Source organism: Apodemus sylvaticus, chromosome 4, assembly GCF_947179515.1.
Source record: "Apodemus sylvaticus chromosome 4, mApoSyl1.1, whole genome shotgun sequence".
NCBI classification, from domain to species: Eukaryota; Metazoa; Chordata; class Mammalia; order Rodentia; family Muridae; genus Apodemus; species Apodemus sylvaticus.
Genome location: NC_067475.1, coordinates 162,794,183 through 162,804,732, shown reverse-complemented (window position 1 = coordinate 162,804,732; position 10,550 = coordinate 162,794,183).

Here is a 10,550-nt window from a genome sequence, read left to right as displayed (position 1 = left end):
TACCAGCCTGTTAGTTTACCTGAGTTCACACCTAGGTCAGGTTCTCTAAAACGGAGTCCGAACTTAAAAGATTCAATAGTTTCATCCCTGAAGCAGGAGGGTTTCCCTCAATTCAAAGCTACCCTGGGCTATAGAGTGAAAACACATATTCTACAAAACAAAGCAAAAAAAAAAAAACAAAAAACAAACAAACAAACAAAAAATGGCAGCAGCCAGCCCCACATCTCCGTCTCTCACTCATCACACCTAAACATGGACTGTTGACAAGATTTTTCATTAGTTTCCCTCCATTGTGTGGCCTCTATATTTGGATGAACTGAACCTGATTCAGTTGTCCCCCGACCCCGAAACACTACTAAGTCTGCTAGACTGGGATTCACTATGCAAGAGCTGTAGGTGAGGAGTCTGGAGTTAGGTGGGCGGACCCAGCTAATTCCAGGAAAGCAAACCTCTATGTTTTGGCTCTGGAAAGAGGTTCTGGAAACCAGAGAGATGGACAAGAAATACCAACGATAAGATAACATAAATATTTGTCTGTTTACTCAGAATTGAAGAAAGTTGAGAATATTTTTTCCCCTGACATGGGAATGTGGAGCAGTCTGTTCACAGATGACCTGTTTCAAAACACTAGCTCCCAAATGAGATTTTCCCCACTTGAAGACTATCTGAAAACCCTGTAGAAAATGGAAACTCTGGACTTTGTCCCCAGCTGTTGAGTTGGATTGTCTAGGATGGGAGCTCCAAACTCTACATGTTTTTTTTTTTAGTGTTCTTCTTTAGGGCCTGGAGACACGGCTTCTAAGTAAGAGCGCATGCATTTCTGGGTTCCGAGTACCCAGGTCACTCGGTACTCGGACCAAGTGAGGTATGGCTTTCTGTCACCTGTAACTTCCACTCCAGGGGCCCAGAGTCCTCCTCTGGCTTCCATGGGCACTGCTGTTATTCACAAGCTGTTACACCAACCTGCATAGAGAATTATTTTAAAATCTTTTGCAACGTCATACTGGTGATTACCTATAATCTTAGCAGGCTGAAGCAGGAAGAAGGCAAATCTCCCAGGACTACCTGGGAAGTCTTGAATCAAATAAGAATAACAAAGAATCGCCTATGCAATGAAAAATACACACCAGACTAAGGCTTCATCACACAATTTTATCTCTCTGGATATCTTATTTTATCTCCCTAGAGATATTTTATGTGCCAAAAATAAATAAATAAATAAATAAATAAATAAATAAATAAATAAATAAAGACCTTCCCTTCCTAGAGCCCTAAAGTTGGATCTGATTATCTAGTTATCATTTGATAGCCAACCTTTCTATAGCCTAACATTCAATTATATATTTCTAATTATAAAGTTTTCTATGAATCCTTTCTGAGGATTTATTCCTGCTTTGTAGTATTTATGCACATTTCTTCCACGAGATGTAATTTAATATCCATCATCTCTGTGGAACTGACCCTACTTAGACTTTACCCTCTCAGTCCTCTGACATCTTGGAACATTAGATCATCCATCAGTGATGTGTGGCCTCAGACAGCAATGGCTTTGTGCTGATCAAATTTGCTAACACTACACACTGAGAGCAGGGGCTGTGTGTCATTGTTGCTGTTGTTCCTGATGAAATTGCCAAAAATAAGTCATGTAAATTATCATTTAAACAAGTTTTGCCCTAGTGTGGTCATACACTCCTACAAGCCCCAGTATTTGGGAAACTGAGGCAATTTGATATTGAGTTTGAAGATACATTGGCTACACACTCAAATGCAACAGAGCGAACCGCACCGTGCTGCTCAGTGGTCATGGAATACGCCCCTCCCTGAGAACCCTGCCACACACTACTTCAGGCTCAGCGCCTGACAGATCTAAGCACCGAGGACTTCAGTTTTCATAAGCTAGATGTAACCAGCGGTCCAGTGACTATGCCCTCGCAATCAGAAATGGTCTGGAGTATTTCCAAACTACTCAGTTTTAACTAAATATATATTTAAAGCTAAGCTGTGTGCTGAACTGTGGCTTATGAGGAAAGTAACTGTGACTGAAGTATAATGTAGCTGAGGCTGCTGAGATGCGTTAGTGTCTAAGGCGCCTGCTGCATGTGAGAATGTGAGTCTGGATTCTACTCACACACACATAAAAGGCGGGCATGGAAGACAGCACTGAGCTCGGAGGCGGGTGGAGCCTGTGGAGGGAGCCCTGGAGCTCGATGACCGGCCTGCCTGGGGCACTTGGTGAGGTTCAGGCCAGGGAGAGACCCTTCTCAGTAAACATAGTCTACGGTGTTGAAGAGGGATGACTTGCACGAACATGTGCACACACACACACACACACACACACACAGGCATGCACACACACACACACACAAACACACACACACACACAGACATGCACACACACAAACACACACACACACACACACACACACACAGGCATGCACACATACACACAGTGCCAGTGCACACAAGTTCCCTTGGTGTAAGATGGTAGTAAGTAGTCACTATTCTTAACTAATTTGGTATCAGAAAGTATGTACTTGGGGGGCTAGAAAAGGGGAAGTCATTTGAAATGTAAATAAATTATATCGAATAAAAAAAAAAGAAAGAAAGTATGTACTTCAATATTGCCTAGTTATCAGCTTTAACTAGGAGAGTTGTTTGAAATGTCTCTGCCTTCTGATTTGGAATTCATGCTTCTAAAACGTGTGGCCCTCCGGTTTGGAACAGGAAAAAGAACATTAACCTCCTTAGCGAGCAATCACATAGAGTCTAGGAGTCCGGGGTACACAGTGAAGCCCAGTGTGCTGTGTGCACTGGGAGAAACAAACGTGACAGGCAGAAGGAGCCCTGGCCTATCAAAGACCCTCCCGCCCCCATCTTGTTACTGGTCTTCCATTATCTCAACCTCGTCATTCTCCGTAATTGTTCCAAAGATTGGATGCTAAGACGATTTACAAGCCCAGAGCTGTTTTTATCCCATAGCTGGGTTTCTTGACCACCTAGTTGACATTGTCCGTGTGTTCCAGAATTTGCTGTGTGAGAAAGGGAAGCAGGAAAGGGTGGGGACTGGGGAGGGGAGCTAAGAAAGCCAGGGATGTGAAAAAATTCTGTTAGCCGTGATGGAGCAAGGAACTAGAAAACAAGGAATGGCCAGGTCCTGCAGCCTTGGTATTCTGGAGAGTTCCCTAGAACATAACATCTTAAAATATTAGAACCAAAGGCTTAGTGATAGGTGAATTAAATGGCAAATACACTGGCGGTCTCTAGGTCAATAAAGCATTATACTTGTAAAGGGTCTTAGCAATTTTTGCCTTCATAGGTCCCCTCTACCATGATAATATTAATCTTTAAAACTGCTTTTGATATTACTTTAAATGTTTATTTTTTCAATTATGGACAAAATTTAATAGACTTTTTAGAAGCCTCAAAATTTTACATTTCCCTAGGAAAATGTTATGGGAAAACACATATTCCATGAGAGAATATTCTTCACAAAGTTTAATTTTTTTCTTTTTGTTTTATAATTTCATGAAATGCTGTAAATTCATTTTGAAAATAATGAAATTAAACTCAGAATTATATTAAATTAAAAAGGAAACATGCCATAATGGTTAGTGGTAACCTGGGGCTTTTAGTCTCTTTTGCTGATGAGAATGTAGCAAACAGGAAAGTTAATCAAAGAAACTACAGGAAATAAATAGACAAAGCTTCTTCTAATGCTGCAGTTATGCAAAAGTAATACCAAGCTTATCATCTCTAATCATAAAAATATTTATTTCAACACTGTGCTTTGGCATATCTGTCTAAATGACAGATTCTTCTGAAAATCACGGGTCTTAAGGCCCAGCTGTAGCTACTTCAGTTGTTCTAATGTTAGCAGGCATCCCAGAATTGGAAACATGAATTAAGTAATAGAAACATTGTGTTTCCAGGTTATGAAAGCTCTAAACTATGCCCCAACTGACAAAGATTATATTGAAAGAATTAATTACATTAGGCCTGGTATTACAGCTCAGTCAGGATGTTTGCCCAGCATGCATGAAGTCTTGGGTCCAATTCCCACCATTCTATTAGCCAGACACGGCGGCCACACCTGCGATCTTAACTCTCAGGAGATAGAGAAGGGAAGACCGGGAGTTCAAGGTCATCCTTGACTATATAGTGAGCTTGAAAGCAGCCTGGAGTATGTGAGGACCTTTGAGAAGAGGAAGAAAGGCGAGGGAAGAGAGAAGAAAGAAGGAAAAGGTGGGGGTAACACAACCATGGAACTCTGAAAAGCGCCAAAGGCGTGAGCAAAGTGGAGCAAAGTCCCGGGAAAGACGCAGAAGAATGCTCATAAAGTAGAGGGGCAGGGACCAGAGCTCAGTTGGTAAAGAGATGGCCTGGGAAGTATGCGGCTCCACGTCAGTGCTCAGAACCCACATGAACATGGTGTTGCTGCACAGGGGGGGGGCGCACGCCTTTAATCCCACACTCAGGAGGCAGAGGCAGAGGCAGAGGCAGGTGGATGTCTGAGTTCAAGACCAGCCTGGGCTACAAAGTGGGTTCCAAGACAGCCAAGACTACATAAGGAAACCCCGTCCCAACTTCTTGCCCCCTTGCCAAATAATAATAATAATAATAATAATAGACCAAAGGAAAGAAAGAAAAGAAGCAAATAAGAATGAATGAAAGACAGACAGAAACTACACACTAACAACAGTTGTAGAGCCACAGAATTAGAAATATGAGCAAGGGGTAGGGTAGAAACTATTCCCAGTTCAAAATTAGGTCTATACGGTAATTTAAGGTAGCGGGGATTCCAAATTTCATCAGTTTGAGTTTGGAGTGTTCTCTCATGCACTCGGTATGTTTCTGTGTCTCCATTATAGCTGGGAGGTAATAAGTCATAGTTGCTATCTAGTAATAGCTATATGTCAGGTGAACACAGTATGTCCTGTGTACCAGGACACATTCTACATGTGTTAGTGTCTTAATCTTCTCAAGAACACTGTGACACCATACTTATCACTGCATTTTTACTGAGGCACAGAAATGTTTGCTGATTTGATTCAGGTGACTCGGGGGTGGGGAGGGGGCGGGATAGCGACAGATTTCCTGTGCCCAGCCCAGTGTCAGTGGCAAATACACTGAGGCTACACAAAATACCCTGAGGCCAAGAAAGGGCATTGTCAGTGACCTCTGACATTGTCTGAGCTGCGTCTGAGCTCTGCTCGCCCACTCTAAGCTGGAGCTCTGTGCAATGCTCTGTGAGGGCCCCGCCCCGTCGACAGCCCTGCTGTGCTGCAGTGAAATGGCTTCTCTTGGGGCAGGAAGCCACAGCACTCAGAGGTGAGAGGCCCCTTTCTTTATCGTTGTTGGTATTTCTCCAACGTGCCTCTAACATGGACCGCCATACAGCAATTACTGTCTCTCAGTAGCATTTTATTGTTCACAGCCCAAATTCTATCTAAGTGCCTCCTGAATCTGAATACACGTTATCCCCTAAAGTTGAATACTAGCCAAAAAGAAAATAAAACAGCAGTTCTCAAGCTGCGGGTCACAGCCCCTTTAGGGTTGCATATCAGATATCCTGAGTATTAGACATTTACATTGCAGTTCATAATAATAGCAAAAATTATAGTTATGAAGTAGCAACATAAACAATTTTGGGAGTTGACACGACACGAGGAACTGTATTAAAAGGTCATTTAGGGGGATGGAGAGACGGCTCAGGGGTTAAGAGCACTGACTGCTCTTCTGAAGGTCCTGAGTTCAAATCCCAGCAACCACATGGTGGCTCACAACCAACTGTAATGGGATCTGACTCTCTCTTCTGGTGTGTCTGAAGACAGCTACAGTGTATACACATATAATAAATTAATTAATTTTTTTTAAAAAGGTCATTTGGGAATGTATTTAACTGTATTAAAGGAATGTATAACTGTATTAAAGGGTCACAGCATTAGGAAGGTTGAGAACCTCCAAAATAGAATAAATTATTTACAACTTGGGTGTAGAGCATGTTATCTAAGGAATCAATTGAATCTTTGTTTTTTAAAGGTATTTGTGGCTGGGGGGTATGGACACACAAAGGCTTGCCCACAGCCATACCACAATGATCAGGTGGAGAAGTGGACATCCGGGAACCTGCCCATCACCATGCCACACAGTGGCACAGGTGGGCTGTAGACTCACAAAGGGCTCGCCCACAGTCACACCACAATGCTCAGGAGGACACTGAGAGATCTGCCGTGCCCTGAGGTGTGAGCGCGTGGGGACACCCAGAGGCCCACCAACCATGTGGCCTGCCCACAGCCGGAACGGCTGCAACGTGCAAGTGTGTGGTGGAGGTGGGAGAGGGAGAAGTGGAGCAGCCTGAGCACTGTGAAGAGCGCAGAACTGGAGACGTGGGGGCGGGAGGAATGGCCCGATGTGGGGAGCCTGCACTGCCATCCGAGGTCACGTCTGGGCTCAGGGCCATTCAGCAGCAGAGGTCTGTGTCAATGTCTGTGGCTCATATTACCACTGAAGACCATGCGGACATCGCTGGTCTGGGCTGCGATGCCCAAGGGCTGTGCAGAGCTGGCCCGCTCCCTTACTTGTTGTGACACTCTGGTGAGCTGGCCCTACCTCTCACTCAGGAGAGTGGGCCCCATGTCTTACCTGGGCAGCTCTGCCCATGGTGCTGGGGTGGGCGTTAAGCAGGCCCTGAGGATGCCAGTGAGTGAGAGCTGGTCCTGCCACTTGCCTGCTGTGAGGTGGCATGGGCACAGGGGAGATGCCCCCCCCCAACAACACCTGAGGGAGTTGGGAGAGCTGGCCCTGCCCTGCCCTGGGCAACACAGTAGAGCTGGCCCTGATGGCGAAGGCTCTGGTAAGCCAGCCCCAAGGACATGAGAGCGAAAGAGATTGACCCTGCCTCCCTCTTGCCAGCTGCAGCGTTGGGTGAGCCTGCCGGGCAGGGCTGGGGAGCTCACCCTGTGGTGCACGTGTGGGGGGGACCGGCAGGCTGACCAGCTCAGCGACTCCACAAACCCAGATCCAGGACTTCGAGTTGGGCCACTCCAATGTCTCACCTCATCTAAGAGCAGCTGGAGACGGTGAAGATCTCGAAGATCCAGAGCTGTAGGACCTCCATGACACTGGGCAACAGCAGGAGATGCGACAGGAGGCCCCGTGAGGATCCAGCATTGATGGTGCAGCAGAAGCTGGAGGCCTTGAGCCAGCCCAAGGACTCGCTGCAAGGAACCTCTGCGAGTGAAGATGTGTGGACAAAAGGGTGTGCTGTGGGACACACTGTGACACTACAGCTTCCACGATGAGACGTTTTCTATGCTTTCTTTGTTTTGTTTTGTTTTTTATTGTTTTAAAGTTTCTTTGGGGGCGGTGCAAGGGCAGAGGGCAGATAGGAAAGGAGAGAGGGAGGATTGGGCCTGGGGTACAGAGAATCAATTAAAAAGTTAAAACATATTTACTCTGCGAGGGCAGAGTTGACAAATACTACCTTAGTCTGTCATACTCAATATACTTATTTTATATTTGTGTTAATTTCTTCTTGGATTGACAATTGTGTGGACTTGGGAGTTTGAAAATGCAGAGGCCTTCTCTGGAAGTGTCTTCAAAGCTGGAGCAGTATTGTTCCTGCCAAATGTTTGAATTTAAGAATAACCTGAAATCTCTACAGTTTTATAAGAGGGTAGAGAGGAGAGAAAATCCTCCCAGGATACCAGCTGCACCGATTGAGAGCCCCGCCCCAGGCCCACCCCACCCAACCCCCATCCTGTCACAGCTGTCTACATTCTATCCCCCAGGACCTGCAGGGCCTGCGGAGCCTGCTCAGCCAGGATTCGGAAATTACTGAGGTTAACCCAGTCCTTTCCCCAGCAATGCCTTGCTTTGATAGAGATATCAAAGACAGAACGCTTTCTGAGGAGCCAGAACAAAGTGTCATTTGAGGACTCCCGACAGGAGCGTCCAAAAGGCTTACACTAAAAACATGAACCTGACATTGGGAGTAAACTTTTTGGAAAACAATTATTATTTTACTCCATGCATTTTTTGCCCTTAGATGTAAACCTCCTAAGTTTGGGGGAAATTGTAAAAAAAAAAAAAAACTGAAAATATATCAAACCTAAGAAATTGATGGTTTAGAAAAGGCTGGCCTGACTGGACCCCTCCTGGAACAGAGCAAAGACAAGATGACTGCATCTGTCGGCGAGGAGGCATGGGGCTGACATGTCACGCAGTGCGGGCGGGGTGTCTGGGAGCACACCTGCGCTTTAACTCAGGTGTGTGTTTATGATCTACCTAGCCATCCCACTTTCACATGTTTACCCAAGAGAAAGGAGATGCAGAATGCGTCTAGCATAGCCAACAATCAGGGCTCAGTCCTAGCAGGGAGTGAGGGTAAGAATGTGACTGATTTTAAAGACTTAAAGGATAAAAGAAAAATGATTCAGATATCCAGGCTGTTAGGAGTGACACAGGTGACCATTACTACTGTACATAGTGCCACCTTGAGGAAATCCGTGGGAAATACTACTTCATGGTTAAGGAAGTTCCTTGACCCACTTGCCCAGTATTTACACAGAGGCAAAGACTTGTTCTTCCTCCTGAGAGTACAGAGAACCCAAAACAAAACCAAACGCCCTCCTCCTCCTTGGAACATATCAATGAAGAATGTCAGTTTTGTTTTTAAATAACATAAGGTCATATGCAAATTAATTTGTGAAATATCTATAAACGTAGAGAAACATTAAAGAAACCTTTCTTGTATCACAGAGAGTAAAACCAAACAGTCGCACCATTTTCTTTTCTAATGAGTTTAATAGAAGAGATTTGTATGAATCAACATTTTTTGTATCATTAAATTTAGATTATTCCAAGAAGAATTTTTGGTGGCTAATATGGCACACTACCTAATATGCCACCACTTTTAGGGATTTCTGAGGACTTACTACAACCCCACCCTGGAAGGAGGGCACCTCCATATCAAATTGTCATTGGCTGTGGCTTCCGAGAAAATGCTTAACCTGAATAAGGGACTCTCTTTAGCCCAAAGCACCGCCCAGTCTTCACTTCAGTCAGTGTGCTCAGTAGATCCTTTTTCTGTGTGTTCAGACGCACTGCCTTCTTTGTTGGGGGTCTAGCCATTTTTAGCCTCTGTTGCAAGTGTTTCTTTCTAATATTCTACTGGCTTTAGCTCTGGAGGTTTCATCATCTTCCACTAATCTCATTATGCTTAGGTTCACTAAATCCGCCAGCGTTTGAGCATATTTATAACTTAAAGTCCGTATCTGCTAACTCCATCACTGCTGTCATGTCTGGATCTGTTTCAAAGTAAGATGGTTTTCCATTTACAGACTGTGTGCCTGCTTCTTGTCTTGTGTGTCAGTTTTGGATGGTGACGGATACAGAGGCAGTCTTCTTGGGTTGTGTGACAGTGTTGTATGGTGACAGATACAGAGGCAGTCTTCTTGGGTTGTGTGACTGTGTTGGATGGTGATGGATACAAAGGCAGTCTTCTTGGCTTGTGTGTCAGTTTTGGATGGTGACGGATACAGAGGCAGTCTTCTTGGCTTGTGTGACAGTGTTGGATGGTGACAGATACAGAGGCAGTCTTCTTGGGTTGTGTGACAGTGTTGGATGGTGACAGATACAGAGGCAGTCTTCTTGGCTTGTGTGACTGTGTTGGATGGTGACAGATACAGAGGCAGTCTTCTTGGGTTGTGTGACAGTGTTGGATGGTGACAGATACAGAGGCAGTCTTCTTGGCTTGTGTGACTGTGTTGGATGGTGACAGATACAGAGGCAGTCTTCTTGGGTTGTGTGACAGTGTTGGATGATGACGGATACAGAGGCAGTCTTTTTGGCTTGTGTGACTGTGTTGGATGGTGACGGATACAGAGGCAGTCTTCTTGGGTTGTGTGACAGTGTTGTATGGTGACGGATACAGAGGCAGTCTTCTTGGGTTGTGTGACTGTGTTGGATGGTGACAGATACAGAGGCAGTCTTCTTGGGTTGTGTGACTGTGTTGGATGGTTACAGATACAGAGGCAGTCTTCTTGGCTTGTGTGTCAGTTTTGGATGGTGACGGATACAGAGGCAGTCTTCTTGGCTTGTGTGACAGTGTTGGATGGTGACAGATACAGAGGCAGTTTTCTTGGGTTGTGTGACAGTGTTGGATGGTGACAGATACAGAGGCAGTCTTCTTGGGTTGTGTGACAGTGTTGGATGATGACGGATACAGGGGCAGTCTTCTTGACTTGTGTGACAGTGTTGGATGGTGACAGATACAGAGGCAGTCTTCTTGGGTTGTATGACAGTGTTGGATGGCGACGGATACAGGGGCAGTCTTCTTGGCTTGTGTGACAGTGTTGGATGGTGACGGATACAGAGGCAGTCTTCTTGGGTTGTGTGACAGTGTTGGATGGTGACAGATACAGAGGCAGTCTTCTTGGCTTGTGTGACAGTGTTGGATGGTGACGGACACAGGGGCAGTCTTCTTGGCTTGTGTGACAGTGTTGGATGGTGACGGACACAGGGGCAGTCTTCTTGGCTTGTGTGACAGT